The following is a 16,366-nucleotide window of genomic DNA, read 5'->3' as shown; positions in this document are numbered from 1 at the left end:
CCTTCAGGACACAAACAGAAGAATCAGAAAGTCAACCGAGCAGGGCAGAGGCTGGGACTCCATTAGGCAAATTTAATTAGCTCTAATCTGCTGCTACAGCAGGGCCTTAAAGAAAGAGGCTTTGTTGAAATTTGACATTTGGCAGGAAGTCACCCTCACCAGCCCCCCTTCCAGTAGAGATTATGAGTCAAAAGCTTTGATTGCAGTCCTGACTCTCACATCCAGTGGTGCTGAAGCTTCCTTTTCACACTTCTCTAACCAACTTCTTGATTTTTCCAGGAAGGAAATGTACCTCAGCTGTTGGTCAGTAAATGGAGGGTTTTCATCTGCCTTTAAAAATGGAGGTCAATAATAGACAGATCACTCCCACCCTTCCCCCCACCCCCCAAAAATGAGTAAGAACCCAAAGGGAAAATGTAGCCAATGTCTTTCTATCGGGAAAACAAAGGTTTCCTGGTTAATGACAGCCCCTTTTTATGTGGGAAGAGAGCCTCACAGCCTATAGAACGACTTCGTTTTGGGGAACTTCACAGCAGCACATGGAGATTATTAAGGACACAGTCTACTGACTACCTAATATGCTCAGAAGTGTTGGCCTAGTGTTGCCTAGTATAGGTGCATAGTAAGTATGCAGATAGGAACCAGTGGTGAGTGTTGATAATATGAGTCTCCATTTGCCAATGTCTTTGACCTAGCTAGACCCACCATGGTCAATTGTTAGCTGCCAACAGTTTTCAACCAATTTTAACAAACAGTTTGCAAACTTCCTGGAAATTTAAAAATCAGCACTAAAGGATTTTTTAGACAAGAAGCAAGGCCTCCAGGCTTTCTTTCTGTAGAACCTCCCTGCAGTAGGAATCAGCTTAACAAGGATAACCTCAAGGACGGAGAATATTGGGAAGGTAGCTCAGTGGTACAGTGCTTAACCAACAATGAGGTCCTGGGTTCAAGCCCCACAAGTGACAAAATGAGAGAGAAAGAGAAAAAGAGAAAGAGAGGGAGGGAGGAAGAGAGGGGTGGGAAAGAAAGAGAGAGAGAGAACTTAATGAAAAAAAATCTATCTGAATGATTGGAAACAGTAGGACTTCAGACATAGGATTTCATACATGTACTGTTTTTTCCATATCAGTATTTTTCCACATGTCCTATACATATTACTTTCATAATTACAACGTATCTAGGAAATTAAAATCTTTTTTAACAAGCCAGGTGCCAGTGGCTCACACCTATAAACCCGAGCTACTCAGGAGCCTGAGGATATCTGAGGATCATGGTCCCAAGCTAGCCTAGGCCCATGAGATTCTTCTATCCAACAGCAAAAAGCTGGAAATGGAGGTATGGCACCAGCATTTGAGTGAAAAAAAAGCTAGAGACAGCACCCACGCCCTGGTTTAAGGCCTAATACTGGCAAACAGTACAAGAGTGATGACTCAATATTTATGTACCCTATGGATATGGTATTGGAAATATAAACACAATTGCATAGACATAAAATTTATGACTCTATAGGCATATTTTATTACATGGATTAGTATGTACCTATGACATACAAACCCTCAGCCTAATTTTAATTATGCTCTAAAATCTAAGTGCCAGTGATTATATATAGAGATTCCCTTCCTGAATATCTGTTTGTTAAACATGTCATTTGAAATATGATGTAAAAATCAATGTTAATAAATTCTTTTTAAAAATCTAGTTAAATTAAGTTTACCACCAGAATATGATTTGTGATCATCTCCTTGAATAATTTTCTTTCCTTTTTTTTTTTTTTTATGGGTCTTGGGGCTTGAACTCTGGGCTTGGGCACTACCCCTGAACTCTTCAGCTCAAGGCTACGGCCCTACTGCTTGAGCCTCGGCCCCCTTTCCATTTTCTGGTGGTTAATTGTAGATAAGAGACTCATGTTCTTTAGTGCCTGGGCTGGCTTTGAACCGAGAACCTCAGATCTCAGCCTCCTGAGTAGCTAGGATTATAGGCGAGAGCCACGGCCCTGGGCTTCCTTGCATACTTTTGACCACTCTATTCCCCTGGGGTAAGGAGTAGTGTATGTTTTGTACTGCTGAACAGTGCAGGTGCATTTACCTGAATCAGTGCCATCCTACCTAGAGGACGAATTCATCCTCTTTGGAGTTCAAGTTTCATCAGCAATGGAGAAAATATAACTCCTTGTCAAGATTCCAAAAGACCTGCTCTGGCAAATCAACAGTTCCTTTGGTCATCAAACGATCTTGCTTCCGGGTGTGCTGGGGTGGAAACAGATGGCTTGATTGAACCAGAAATGATGGCTGCTTCTTTCAAGAACCTATGACTAGGAAGTTTCCATCGCCTTCCCTCAAAGAGTCATTGATTGTCCTGTCTCATTTCCCAAGATGGAATCAAGGGTTCTTACCTCAGCACTGGGAAACAACTGGGACAAAGGGCTTAGGACCAGTTCATCTCAGCTGGGCTTCTGTCTGAGCTGCTGGCCGTGCTGCAGAGCCAGGTACAACTGGCTCTATCCCTGCCTGCAGGGGAAAAACAGTAAAGTTGTGGGCTGAGTGGCAAAAGCACTTACACTAATGAAAGCAGGAAGGTGCGTACCCAAGCTCCTCCCATCCTAGCTCTTCCCATCACTGGCCATTTGAGAACCCCTTTCATAACCATAGTCCTACACTGAAGGACAGGCCCTCTTCCTGAGCCCAAAGAGCAAACCTCCAGGGGCTACGCAATCAGAATAAGCTTCAGCTCAAGCAAAGCAAATTCTACTTCAACCATTGAATCCTGTTGCTACTCTCTGTTAGTCTTAAGAAAAGCCAAGTAAAGAATTTGCAGGTCTACAAAGGAACAAAAGGCGCATGGTATCCTTAATATGTGGCTAATAGATCTAAACAGTACAAGAGCGAGGACTCAATATTTGCGTACCCAATGCTATAGACATGGTATTAGAAATAAACACAACTACATAGATATAAAAATTTATGAATCTATGACATACAAACCCTCAGCCTAATATTAATTATGTTCTAAAATCTAAGTGCCAGTGACTGTATATAGGGAATCCCTTCTTGAATACTTGTTTGTTAAATACATCATTTGAAATATGATGTAAAAATCAATGTTAATAAATTCTTTTATTTAAAAAAAAGAATTTGCAGGTCCAGCCCAAGTCTTGTGTTTAGGTAAGGATTGCTGATTTGTTGATTCCACCCACTCGCTTTGACCCAGTGTGTGTTGTTCAGGCTATTACTAATGTGAATGCAATTTCTTGCTCATTCTGGAAACAGTTTAACTGAGCCCAATTTTCCAGTCTGTACACTTAATATCTGATGGGTAGATAGTGCTTGTTTTGAAAGAAATTAGTTTTTTCCTTGTGTCAGAAGAAGGCAATTTCCTTTATACATTTTCTTAAATGTAATCTGGGTAAAAAGAAAGATGTCACCCATTCATTTGTTTGTTAGTTTTACTTTTTATTGAACAGAATAAGAATATATACAGAATATACACAGCACAAAGATTATCACAAAATAGGAACATGTGTGTAACTTGGCTAGCTACTTCCAGAAACAGATTATCACTGTTCCCTAAAAAGCTCCTTAAAAATCTCAGATATAGTCCCTGTCACGACCTCTTCATCTAAGATAACCACTGTAATCCTAGTTATTCAAGAGGCTGAGGTTCAAAGCCAGAGACTCCACCTCCAAAACAACCAGTTAAAAAAAACAACAACAACAATGAGGCTGGAGATATGGCTTGAGTCATAGGGTACTAGTCAAGAAAGTATGAGGCCCTGAGTTCAAGTCTTATTACAAGAAGAAGGAGGAGGAGGAGGAGGGTGGGGTGGAGGAGGAGAAGGAGGAGAAGGAAGAACTATCTTCTTACATCCAATATTGATTGTTCCTACTCTTGATTCTACATATACAGAGCCATACTATTTGTTTTGTTGCATGACTGCTTTTGTCAACATTAAAGATTCATTTACTGAGTCCTAAGTAGCTGAAATTCATTGCTGCTAAGTTACACCATTCTTGCTCTACTCAACAAAGTTACAGAGAACAAACAAATGCTTCCTGGGTTTTATTTTCCTTTCTTGTCATCTAGATTTTTATAAAGGTATGAAAAAGCAGCTAGTTGTATTGGTTCACACCTATAATCTCAGTTTCTTTAGAGGCAGAAGAGTGGAGTTCTGAGAGCAAATTAAGCTAAAGTTAGTAAAACCCCCCTCCCCTGCCCCAATACACACACATCCATCTCATAAGCCTGGAATAGTGAATGCCTGTGAGCCCAACTGCACTGCAAGGACAGAATTATAGCAATATCCACCTTTGAAATTGACCCTAGGCAAATAACTTAAAACCCTATCTGGAAAAGAATGAAAGCAAAAAAATCTAAAGGTTCAGCTCAAGTGATAGAGCAAACACAAACTGTGACTATCTGAACACACACACACACACACAGAATCAGGTATTAAAATACCAGGCATGGTTTATTACGTATCAGTAAGCAGCAGGCTTCTACAGTATATTTGAATGGTCTACAATATGTATGTATGATCCATGAACAGTACCTAGACGGATGTACTATAATTTGCATAGAATTTCTAAAAATTAGACATTTATCATCACCAACTCTTCCCGTGTTCATTACAAAAAGTATCAACAACTTTAACACATCATCTTAGGAATCAAATTACTAGGTCCAAGAGTTTCCAAATTTTTCAAGTTTTGAATAGTGCTGGCACAGGAACTCCTTCCAGTGGACGTTTCTCCAACACTGTCCTGGTCCCCACACCCAGGCCCTTGCTCCCCACGGTGAGACATTTCTAGTGGAAAGGAGTTCCAGGAATCTTAACTTGTGGTTCCCCAGGCTCAGCTCAATCCCAGTCTAAGATAAGATCTGTGATGCAAAACAGCCTTGGAACCTGCGAAGGGAGCTAGCCAGAGAGAAAAAGGAAGAAAAGGCTCTGAAGGATGGAGAAGGAGTAGTTGAAAACCAAGAAATGGGGGCAGATGAAAGAAAGAAAGCCTTTGAGACTAAGAGAAGCAGAAGTCATTCTTTGATTGGCTGAGTGGGAAGGGAACTAAAAAGTCAAGTCGACCTTGCCACTGGAGGGGGTGGAAATGTCAAGGCTTCACAAAGACTCAGAGCCGAGCAAAGCAAATATCAGAGACATCAGGTGAGATGGAAAAAGAGAAAGTTGCCAAGGTCTCATTCACTTTGCCACTGTCTATAATTAATGTCAACAAATTGCCAGGAAAAAAAAAAGAAACTATCCAAAGGAATGTCTGACTATAGCCAATGACTATAGCCAATGAATTCTCTATGGCAGCCATGCAGGTGAAATTGGGACTATAAAAGTATATCTGGGTATCTGAAACTGGATATCTGAAATTCCTCAACCACCCTTTTTGTATGTTTGTGTATCCATGCAGGGTTTTGAACTCAGAGCCTTTCATTCTCACTTAGCTTTTGACTCACTACTGGTTTTCCTACCAATTGAGCCTTGCCTCCACTTCAGGCTTTTTGTTTAGGTATCTAAAGATAAGAGTCTCTTGGATGTCTGTCCAGGCTGGCTTAAAACCTCTGCTCCTCAGATCTCTATCTCCTGAGTAGCTACGAATATAGGCCTAAGCCTATATTCTTCCTTTTCATCTAATCCTTGCCCACCATTGTTCAAGTCCAGCCATATTGCCCGGCTTGGAAGGAAAAACAATAGCCCCACTAAGCTGTCCACATTGTTCATTTCTGCTGCCCAAAAGCAATGACTTTTGACTGTCTTATCTACCTCCAAATACCTCAGTATCTATACATATTATGCTCATATGGCTCTTTTTTCTATGTTAGAAAATAGTCATTTACTTCTTCATACAGAAAGTAAAGGTCTAGGGGCAATGAGTTTGGCTTAGTGGTAGAGTGCTTGCCAAGCATGCATGAAGCCCTGGATTCAATTCCTCACTACCACCTACACAGAAAAAGCCAAAAGTGGTGCTGTGGCTCAAGTGCTAGAGCCCCAGCCTTGAGAAAACCCAAGGATAGTGCTCAGGCCCTGAGTTCAAGCCCCAGGACTGGCAAAAAAAAAAAAAAAAAAGAGTAACCTTTCCAATCCACTGTTCCTTCCCCTATTTTCCTAATAGATTTATTTTTGTTGAGGTCTTATTAAGTCCTCACAACAAAACATTACTAAGAACAGGCAAATATTCAGGCCCTGTGAGTTTTAGAATTAACAATCTTCAAGTTCATCCCTTCTTGTCACCTCCGGAATCTCTTAGAGTCTCTTGCTTGTGCCCTTAGTTTTCTATGTATTACTAATTCAGCCCCGATATTCTAACAAAAGTACCAAGCTATCACAGTAAGCCAATCACCATCATGTAATTAATGTTTTTTGTTTGTTTTTAATTCATTAAAAGTCATCCCTTCTAGAATCCTCTCTCCTTATACCACAACTAGAACTGATGGGTTGTTCTTTTTTCCTGTTTACTCCTCCTTAAATTAACTGTTCCTTGAAGGAACAGATGCATAGTAGCTATGAAAAGAAAAAAAAAAAACACAAAAAAAACAAAACCCTTTGTGGGAGGTAAAATAACTGAGACCTTGCCTATCTAAGCATGCCATAATTCCACCCACACATTTGATTAGTAATTTGTCTGGACAGAATGTCTCCATTAGAAATAAAATGCTCCCAGAATTTTATTGTCTGCTATTGTGGCAGTAGGAATAGAATGACTGGTGTCCAGATTTCTCTTCTCACAAAGCAACTGTTTGATTTTTGTGTTGTGTCCATTTTCTGCATAGAAATGCTAGAAATGTGGCTTATATGACTGGGTGGTTGGTTGGTTGGTGGTTTGCCATGACCTAGTAATCCTGGGTAGAATCAACCCATGTCTACCTTTTATTTGGGTGTTGCCCAGGTATTCCAGTAGGCTTTACAGTCTAGAAGTCCATATCTTTCAGTTCTCAACATTTTTCTTACATTATTTATATGAATCTTGTCTATTCTCTCCTCCTTCACTTCTTCCTTCTCCTTCTCCTAGTCCTTCTCCCTCTGCTTTTTCTTCTTTTTCAGGTAGTAAGGTCTGAACTTAGGGCCAAAGTGCTATTCCTTAACTTTTTTTTTTTTTTTTTGGTCAGTCCTGGCCTTTGAACTCAGAGCCTGAGCATTGTTCTTGGGCTTTCTCAAGGCTAGAGCTCTGCCATTTGAGCCACACCTCCACTTCAAGCTTGTTAATGGCTTACTGGAGATAGAAGTCTCCTAGTGAAGGATTGAGTCCTGACTTATTCCCCAAGGTCAAGCAAAGCACCAGGTGCATGCTCTCAAGCTTGTCTGCAGGCAGGCCATTCTGATCTTGGTCCCCAGGGGACAATAGTCCCCACACCCCAGGTGGAGGCCCAGGGCCTCTATGAGGCCATTACCTATCTTTTAATTTTTGCTTCCTAGTTAAGCCCATGTAAGCCTACTCCCAAATCCAGTCCTTATCACAACCTCCAGTCCCACAGGAAGGTCTGTGCCCCTCACTGTTCCTCAATGAACAGTCCTCTCCAGTGGACGATCTAGTCCGGCCTATCTCTTTTCCATTCTCCTCCATTTTCCTTGCATAGTCTTTTCTGCCTGGGTGGCTTTGAATCTCCATCCTCAGATCTTAGCTTCTTGTGTATCTAGGATTATGGGCATGAGCCACCAGGGCCTGCTTTTATTTGTTTGTTTTATTTTATTTTGTTGTTGTTTCTTAAATTAAAAAGTGAAACACTACAGAATCCAAATGAAGATTGTGTATGTATAGCAGTGTATTAATGAGAGGACACATTTTGCCAGAGGTGGCTGAGACTTGTTTGGGTTTTTTTGTTGCGCTTTTTTTTTTAATTTTTATTTATTTATTTTTTATTTCAGGAAGGCTATATATCAGTATCTACAGGCCTTGTCTCTTGAGCTTCTGAGCGTGTGCAGGCTCCTCTAATCTGATGCCTCGGAAACGTGGACACTACCTTGCTGGCACTGTGTTAATAAAACAGAGAAAGAGATGTGTATCGCTGTGGAGTTTGTTGACTTTCCCTCCCTCAGCTCGGCCTGTGAGGTAATCTTCAGCAGCCCTAAAACCTCTCATATGGTCCTGGGAAAGTCTCTAAAAGTAGGAGTTACTGAGAAAGAAAGAAAAAAAAATTGTACAGGCACAGCTTGAAACATTCTCACCTCAGTTCATCACCAAATGACTTAAGAATAAAACAATTTCCACAAACTTTTTCGGGCTTGGAAATAACAGATGGGATATCAGTGTGCATTTTCTATACTCCCCCTCACACTAGGAATGTTTTCACAAAGATCTTGACTCTCCACCAGGCTTGCAACAAGATGTTGGAGGGAAAAAAAAAAAAAAAATGAGGCAGCTTTAGATGTGAGAGCTGGAGGACCTGCAGGGAGGTCGTTAAACAACACAAACCCTTAGGTTAGAGTCCCTGTTTTATGCTAACAAGCTTAGTTACTTTGAAGAAATTGCATAACCTCCATGAACTTCACTTTCTTCATTTATAAACTGAATTACCATAACTACTGGTAAGGATTGAACTCAGTACCCGGGCACTGTCCTTGAGCTTTTCTGATCTGAACCACAGCTCTACTTGCAGTGTTTTGGTGGATTGATTTCCTGCCTAGACTGGATTGGAACTGTAATCCTCTAATCTTAGCCTACTGAGTACTAGGATTACCAGGCACCAGTCACTCACACCCACTTACACTAGCTAATTTTGAAGGGTTGTTGTAAAGACTTGGTCAAAATTGTCCAACAAGTATGCATGCTTATGAGTCCTGAAGAAATGTAAAAGAAATCCCTGACCTCTTGAAAATAATTTCTTGGTAAAAAGAATCAAAGCAAGGCCAATGGTATTATATAACATTAAACAAAAGTAGGCTGAAAGAACAGAGTCCAAGTATGAGATAGAAGGAGGTAGGCATGCATTAGTATCCTATATAAGATGGTCGAGTGGCCTCTTTTGGCAAGGCGTCATTTAAATAGAAATTTAAAGGAAGCAATAGATAAATGACAGTCATTTTTGAAGGAATAGTGTTAAATTCAAAGGGAAATGCAAGTGTGACAACTATGAGGCCAAAATTATGGTATATGACTACAGCATACACTGAGAGATAAAGCAAAGTAAAGAGGCAGATAGTATACACTCTAGGAGATAAAGACTAGGGGGGTCTAAAAGTCAGGTCATATAGAACCCTGTAGGCCTTTCTGAGAGTGGCTTTGGGGGAAATAGAAATCATTCATTGGCTTTTAAGCAGAAGAAAAAATACATGATACTACATCTTTTAAAAAGACATTGTGGCCTCTGTTTTGAAAAGAGACCACAGAAGCAAGAAATAGAAATTTAAAAAACAGAGACTGGCCAGATGCCTGAGCTCATACTTATAGTTAGTCCTATCTGCTCAGGAAGCTGAGATTTATGTTATAAGGTTCAAAGTAGCTCAGGCAGGAAAATCCAGGAGACTCTTATCTCCATATAACCAGTGAAAAGCCACGGCTCAAGTGGTAGAGCACAAGCCTTGAGCAAAAACACTGAGCTAGAGAACAGGCCCTGAGTTCAGTACCTGAAATTAATTAATTAATTAATTGACTTGCCTTAGATCAGAAGGAACATGGTGAGTGAAATAAGTAGTTTCTTCTTGATTCAATCTGAAAGCACAGCTGTCATTTTTTGCTCTCATAAATTCAGCCTGAGTCAAAAATTTACATAGGCTCTGGAGTTGTAGGCTCTAAGGGCTGAGAACATTACCTAGTTATCTACTGGAGTTGGCTGTCCATTGTAGAACATTGAAAGGAGTGGTTTGTTTCCTTACTTGTCATATTTGAGATTCTCTTTGACCTCCAAGGACACTTGTTCAGCTGGCAGTTGACTGTAGAGGTCAGGGGAAAGGTCTGGGATTGAGATGCAAATCACCAAGTGTTGGCATATGGATAGAAGATGACCACCAAGAACTAAGGAGACAGGAGGGGAGCCAAGGCCAAGGACCATTGCCTGGAACACCCCAGAGAAGATGAGGTGACAGCTAATAAGACAGAGCAAAAGGGGCCGAGAGTTTAGCCTAGTGGCAGAGTACATGCTTAGCATGCAAGAAGACCCAGGTTAGGTACCACATACATAGAAAAAAGCCAGAAATGGTGCTGTGGCTCAAGTGGTAAAGCTCTAGCCTTGAGAAAACCCAAGGACAGAGCCCAAACCCTGATTTCAAGGCCCAAGACTGGCCAAAAAAAAAAGACAGCAAAAGACAATGAGAGGCCGGGAGTTTGGCCTAGTGGTAGAGTGCTTGCCTAGCATGCACGAAGACCAAGGTTCGATTCCTTGGTACCACATACTTAGAAAAAGCCGGACGTGGTGCTGAGGCTCAAGTGGTAGAGCTCTAGCCTTGAGAAAGTCCAAGGACAGTGCTCAGCCCCTGAGCTTAAGGCCAGGACTGGCAAAAAAAAAAAAAAAAAAAAAAAAGACAATGAGAGATGTGAAGAAAGAGAAAGAGAAAAATAAAGGGCCAGGAGTGTGGCCTAGTGGTAGAGTGCTTGCCTAGCATGTATAAAACCCTGGGTTAGAGTCCTCAATAGCACATGCTGTGGCTCAAGGGCTAGAGCCCTAGCCTTGAAGAAAGCCCAAGGACAGTGCTCAGGCCCTGAGTTCAATGAAGGAAAAAAGAATTTTGTATAATTGTCACCTAGCTCTCTGAGCTAGAATGGTGGTGACAGCCAAGGAAGGAAGGAAGGAAGGAAGGAAGGAAGGAAGGAAGGAAGGAAGGAAGGAAAGAAGGAAGGAAGGAAGGAAGGAAGGAAGGAAGGAAGGAAGGAAGGAAGGAAGGAAGGAAGGAAGGAAGGAAGGAAGATGTGTAACTGTCCCCTAGCTCCATAGTTCAAAGTGAATGGCTATGATAGCCAAAATCTCTGCCCAATGAAATAGACTGCAGAGCCTTTAAAAACAAAAACCAAGCCAGGCACTGGTGGCTACACAGATTATGAGTTTTGCAGGTTGAAGTTACCACCAGCAGAAAAATCCCCTGTGAGACTCTTATCTCCAACTAACCACTCAGAAACCAAAAGTGGCACTGTGGCTCCAAGAGGTAGAGTGCTAGCCTTTAGTGCCCAGGCCCTGAATTCAAGCCCTACAACTGACCACCCCCCCCCCAAAAGAGCTAATGCCCAGAACCACCATACATTTGAATTTGTTTTAATTCAAGCAACAGTATACTAATGGCAATAGTCAAGAGCCACTGGCAAGATGACCTAATGCCATGCTCTAGAATGGGACCAGCAGGGTGAAATTATATGGTTTTTGTTGGTGGTGGTCATGGGGCTTGAACTCTGGGCCTAGGCTACTGCTCTACCCTAGGACCTAGACGCTGTCCTTGAGCTCTTCAGCTCAAGGCTACTACCCTAACCCTTGAGCCACAGCACTACTTCCAGTTTTCTAGTAGTTAATTGGAGATAAGAGTTTCATGGTCTTTAGTGCCCAGTCTGGCTTTGAACCACAGTCCTCAGATCTCAGCCTCCTGAGTAGCTAGGATTACAGGTGTGAGCCACTGTGCCTGGCCCCAGGGACTATACTTTCCTAAACCAACATTCAGATCTGGGCAGCAGACTTAAAAACCTGCAAGGAATTACAACTAAGTGAAATACTTACAAAGTTTACAACATTACTAGACATGGTGAAATTTCAGTATATGAGAGCTCCTGTATTTGTTTTTGTCACCAACTTGTTATTATTTTTTTTGTCGATCTTGGCTTAAACTCAGGGCCTAAGAGTACTGTCCTTGGACTTTCTCAAGGATAGGGATCTACCATTTGAGCTTCAGCACTATTTCCAGCGTTTTCTATGTACGTGGCACCAAGGAATCAAACCCAGGACTTTGTGCATGCTGGGCAAGTACTCTTACCACTAAGCCAATCTCCTGACCCATAACATACCAATTCTTAAGACAATTTTCTGTTCATTTGCTTTTGTTTGTTTTGCCAGTCCTGGGGCTTGAACTCAGGGCCAGGGCACTGTCATTGAGCACTTCCTCTCAAGGCTAACACTTGCCATTTGAATCATAGCACCACTTCTGCCTTTTTCTGTGTATGTGGTACAGAAGAATCAAACGCAAGCTTCGTGTATGCTAGGCAAGCACTCTACCACTAGGCCACACTCCCAGCCCCAAGATAATTGTTTTTAATTCAAGCAATTTGTTCAGTGTGTACATTTCATTGGGCCTTGAAGTCATCTGCAAAGAACTAAAACTTTGAATACCAAAAGCTTTTCTCTGCTTCTTCTTGTTTGACACTGGGTGATGTTTATGAAGTACCTGGACTTTACAATATCTATATGTCATCCCTCCTGCCTATCTGTGGCACCATTTTATTAAGCCCCTCTAGCCTGTGTTTCCCTGCCTTAACAATTCCTGACCGGTGAGGTCCACTGAGCCTAGGGTCTAAATGCCCATGATGCTTTGTGATGGCAAGTCTACCTCAACTCACTCGGCCCAGTCAAGGCTGGCTGAATCCGTGCCCAGGCCCATCCATGTGCTGGAAAATGACTGCAGGCTTCTGTCCCTGACTCAGACTGAGTGGTCTCAGATGGCAGCAGGAATATAAGCCCCTCATCTGTTATTTTTGACCCTTCCCTACAGACAGGATTAGCCACCAAATCCCCCCCCACCCCCTTACTACCACAGCAATGTGTGTAACTCTGTATGGGCCCATTTTACATACCTATGATTCCTGCTCCATTGACAGCTGTTCCAAGGCTTTATTTCATCTGTCTTGATATCCACAGTGCCTAAATGGAGGCCCATTAGATGTCCAATAAGTAAGAATAATTGATAAAGTGCATACATCACACCTATAATCCCAGCTACTCAAGATGCAGAGACCAAGTGGATCATGGGTTCATAGCAAGTGGGGTAAAAAGTTAGTAAACCCCCAATCTCAATGTGTAATCTGGATGTGGTAGTGTACTCCTGTTATCACAGTAATAACAGAGGCATAAATAGGAATATCATGGTCCAAGGCCAGCAACAAATGAGACCCTAACTGAAAAATAACTAAAGCAGAGGCTGGTCAACTAGCAGAATTCCAGCCTCCCACAAGTGAGGCTCTCCATTCAAATTCTAGTAGTGTCAAAAGAGGAGGGGGGAGGGGGAGGAAGGCCATGTGCTCATCCTGGGGGGGTGGGGGAGGTTAAGATCTGAGGACCATAGTTTAAAGCCAGCCCTGGCAGGAAAGTTGTTGAGACTTTTGTCACCAATTAATCACCAAGAAGCTGGACATGGAGCTATGGATCAAGTGCTAGAGTGCAAGCGTCTAAGGAAAAAAAAAATTTAGAAGCAGCAGCTTAGGGACAATGTGCAGGCCCTAAGTTCAACTAGCAAGAAGAAAAGAAGGAGAAGGAAGGAAGGGAGGGAGGGAGGGGGAAGAAGGAGGGAGGGAAAGAGAGAGTGGGGGAGAAAAAAGTGACATCCTGAGATAAACTAGCCATCATTTGATGACCACCATCGTGTACCCAGCCATGGATGAAGCACTGCATATAATATGACATAGAAATGATTGATGTAGATGGAGGTGAGCAGTGAGGATCAGAGAAGCTAAGTTCTCAAGTTCACACAGCTGAGAAGTGGTACATTAGAATTCAAGCCCATCTTGAACACAATCTGGCTGAAAACCTTGTAAGTTTTTCCAAAGGATCAGGGCTGTCTAAGGAAGGTGCACCAGCAAACAGTGCACTCTGCCTCTCACCTCGGCTCTGAATCACCAGGAGCCAGATCAGGACTCTTCAAGTACAGAATATTATCTTGGGAGAGGCCTTGGTCATCATCTCCCAGCTTGTTCTTTGCCCTCCAAATTTATAGCTCAGAATAAAATGTTCATTGTGTAGCTTTTTAAAAGGAGCCACCACAAGCCCTTTTGGCAGGAAGCACCTTTTCCAGCTTTATCCCTAAGACTGTCATTAACCACCTCCAGCTCAGGCCCTGGGCCAATATCCTCCAAGCATCAGCACCACACAATTGACAAAAGCCAATCCTGCAGGCTGCACGCAGATAATGACTCAGTCTAGATACCTTTGTCAGAGTTCCTGGCTGCCTTCCTCCTTGTCTCACCTGGGACAAACTTCTGGGACCCAGGTTCTCAAAAAGACAATACAAAAATGAAATCAGAAGGCTGGTTCCCCGGCAGGACTCAAACCCAAGAGTCATCCTAAAGAATCCCCACCACCACCACCTCTCCCCTCCTCTACCTGGCCTCCCCACCCCTCCCCACCTCCCTCCCAAGGCCAGAATTGACAGATAAAAAAGGTCTTAGTCTGGTGCTGGGGGCTCACACCTGTCACCCTAGCTACTCAAGAAGCTGAGAGCTGAAGATCATTGTTCAAAGCTAGCTGGCCAGGAAAGTCTGTGAGACTTTTATCTCCAGTCAACCATCAAAAAACCAGAAGTGGAGATTTGACTCAAATATACCATCCTTGAGTGGAAAAAAAACACTAAAGGATAGGGGCAGGGAGTTTGGCCTAGCGGTAGAGTGTTTGTCTAGCATGCATGAAGACCTGGGTTCGATTCCTGGGTACCACATACATAGAAAAAGTTGGAAGCAGTGCTCAAGCAGCTCAAGTGGCAGAGCTCTAGCCTTGAGAAAGCCTAAAGACAGTGCCCAGGCCCTGGGTTCAAGCCCCAGGACTAGAAGAAAGAAAACAACAAAAGGACAGTGCCAAGCCCCTGAATTCAAGCCCCGATATCAGTGAGAGCATATGCGCACGTGCACACATGCACACGCATGGACACACACACACACACACACAGTTTCCTATGCAGAGGACATACCACAGCACTCTAGGCTGCTGCATACAGCGCCTGTGGACCTCTCTCTGGAGGGATCTCAGAGAACAGATATGTGCCCTAGGAAGGCTATCATTCATTACTCCAAAACTTTCCAGGGTGGGTACTATCATGAGTCTGGGGCTGTACAGAGAATCTAAGCATTATTCCCATTGCTCAGAAGGTCAAGGTCCAACACAGCAGCGTTGCTAAGATGGACAGTGTTGCGTGTGAGATAAGAGTATTCTCTTTCCCCTGTAGAACATGGATTTCACAGGCTTCATCATGCACAGTGGCTGCCTGGAGCTGTGACTGAGCTGAAAGGCTTTGTGGTCTCTGTAGCAGATGGGCCAGTGAGTAAGGAAGCATGGACCTCTTAGAAGTATGGAGCACACTGGATCTTTGTGACAACAGTAACACACACACACACACACACACACACACACACACACACACACACACACACACACACACACACTTTCAGAGCATACCAGGCCCCATCCCAGAACCTAAAACTGTTGGGAGCCAGAGTGGGATCAAACTGTACCTTGATTTGCATCAGACAATGGCTTTATTGTCTTATTGTTTTCTGGCCTTATTCTGTTTAAATGACCTGAGATTTACCATATGAATGTAACACCTGGAAGTTCCCTGGGTCTGGAGAAGGGAAGAAGGGGAGTGGAAAATAAACGGCAGTCTTTACCTGGACTGCGGACATCCCGGACCCGGTGTGTCTGTCTCCTATTTCTTCCTAGTCCTTGCCCCCTATTTCAGGAACCCCAATCTGCGAACCCTGGTTTGCTGCCGGTTGGCCCCGGCATAAAACAACCCTTCCTGGAGTAAATGTGGAGTATGCCAGGCTAGATGGGCTGCAACCTGGCTGTTTTCCAACCTAGATGTATTTTGTCAGCAGGGCCCTCCTCACTATTTTTTTTTTCAGTCAATTCTTCTGCAAAATAAAGATTGTCATGCAAGTAATGCATCCTACCTGTCCCTTCACAGTCTCTCTCAGACAGGCCTGGCAGCTCCAGATTCCTCCCTGTAGCCTCATGCCTCTGGATGCCTCCTCCACCCTTGACAAGATGTTGACAGACATACCAGCCAACTCCCGAGCCCAGACAATCCCCAGCAAGCAGAAAAGCAGAAGATGCATTCTCTTATCAGGCCCTGCCAGAGCCAACCCAGCCGCTCACCTTCTCTACTGCCACCCACCATAGCCCTAGGCTGCATATCTGAGTCACAGAAAACACCCTGTCTTGCCTGTTGACTAAGTTGTTTGTCTCAACACTTCAGGGACCATGTCTGTGGCTGTGAGAGAGTTCTCATAGACCCCTGTAGGTGCTTAAGCAGATGAATAATCTCAGAAGGTCACAGAATGCATCACCAAAAACAAGCCCTTTTTTTGCGTGACCCAGCATGGTGTTTACATACCTGTAATTCTAGCAATTGGAGGAAGAGAAATAAAGACCACAAGTTTAAGGCCAAATTTGTATCATATAGCAAGACTTTGTTTCAACAAATTAAATAAATATATGAAAATGTTCCTCTGAACAGTTCTTCTGTCCTTTC

General features: G+C 43.0%; 1 protein-coding gene across 5 annotated transcripts in view; it reads right to left on the bottom strand.

Annotated features, from left to right (window-relative positions):
- The window catches only part of St6gal1 (ST6 beta-galactoside alpha-2,6-sialyltransferase 1), a 133,180-nt gene that overhangs the window by 100,136 nt on the left and 16,678 nt on the right, over window positions 1-16,366 (bottom strand). For 2 of the 5 annotated variants that reach the window (XM_090343588.1, XM_090343580.1), the window contains exon 2: window positions 2,393-2,507. The exons of the other annotated variants lie outside the window; for them this stretch is intronic. The gene's annotated coding sequence lies outside the window, so the exon portion shown is untranslated. The remainder of the gene's footprint in view (window positions 1-2,392; window positions 2,508-16,366) is intronic. 5 annotated transcript variants of the gene reach the window in all.

The sequence above is a fragment of the Megascapheus bottae genome, chromosome 1 (genome assembly GCF_031878675.1).
Source record: "Megascapheus bottae isolate mThoBot1 chromosome 1, mThoBot2.hap1, whole genome shotgun sequence".
NCBI lineage: Eukaryota > Metazoa > Chordata > Mammalia > Rodentia > Geomyidae > Megascapheus > Megascapheus bottae.
The sequence above is the reverse complement of the archived record's forward strand: the minus strand, read 5'-3'. Positions and strand labels throughout refer to the sequence as shown.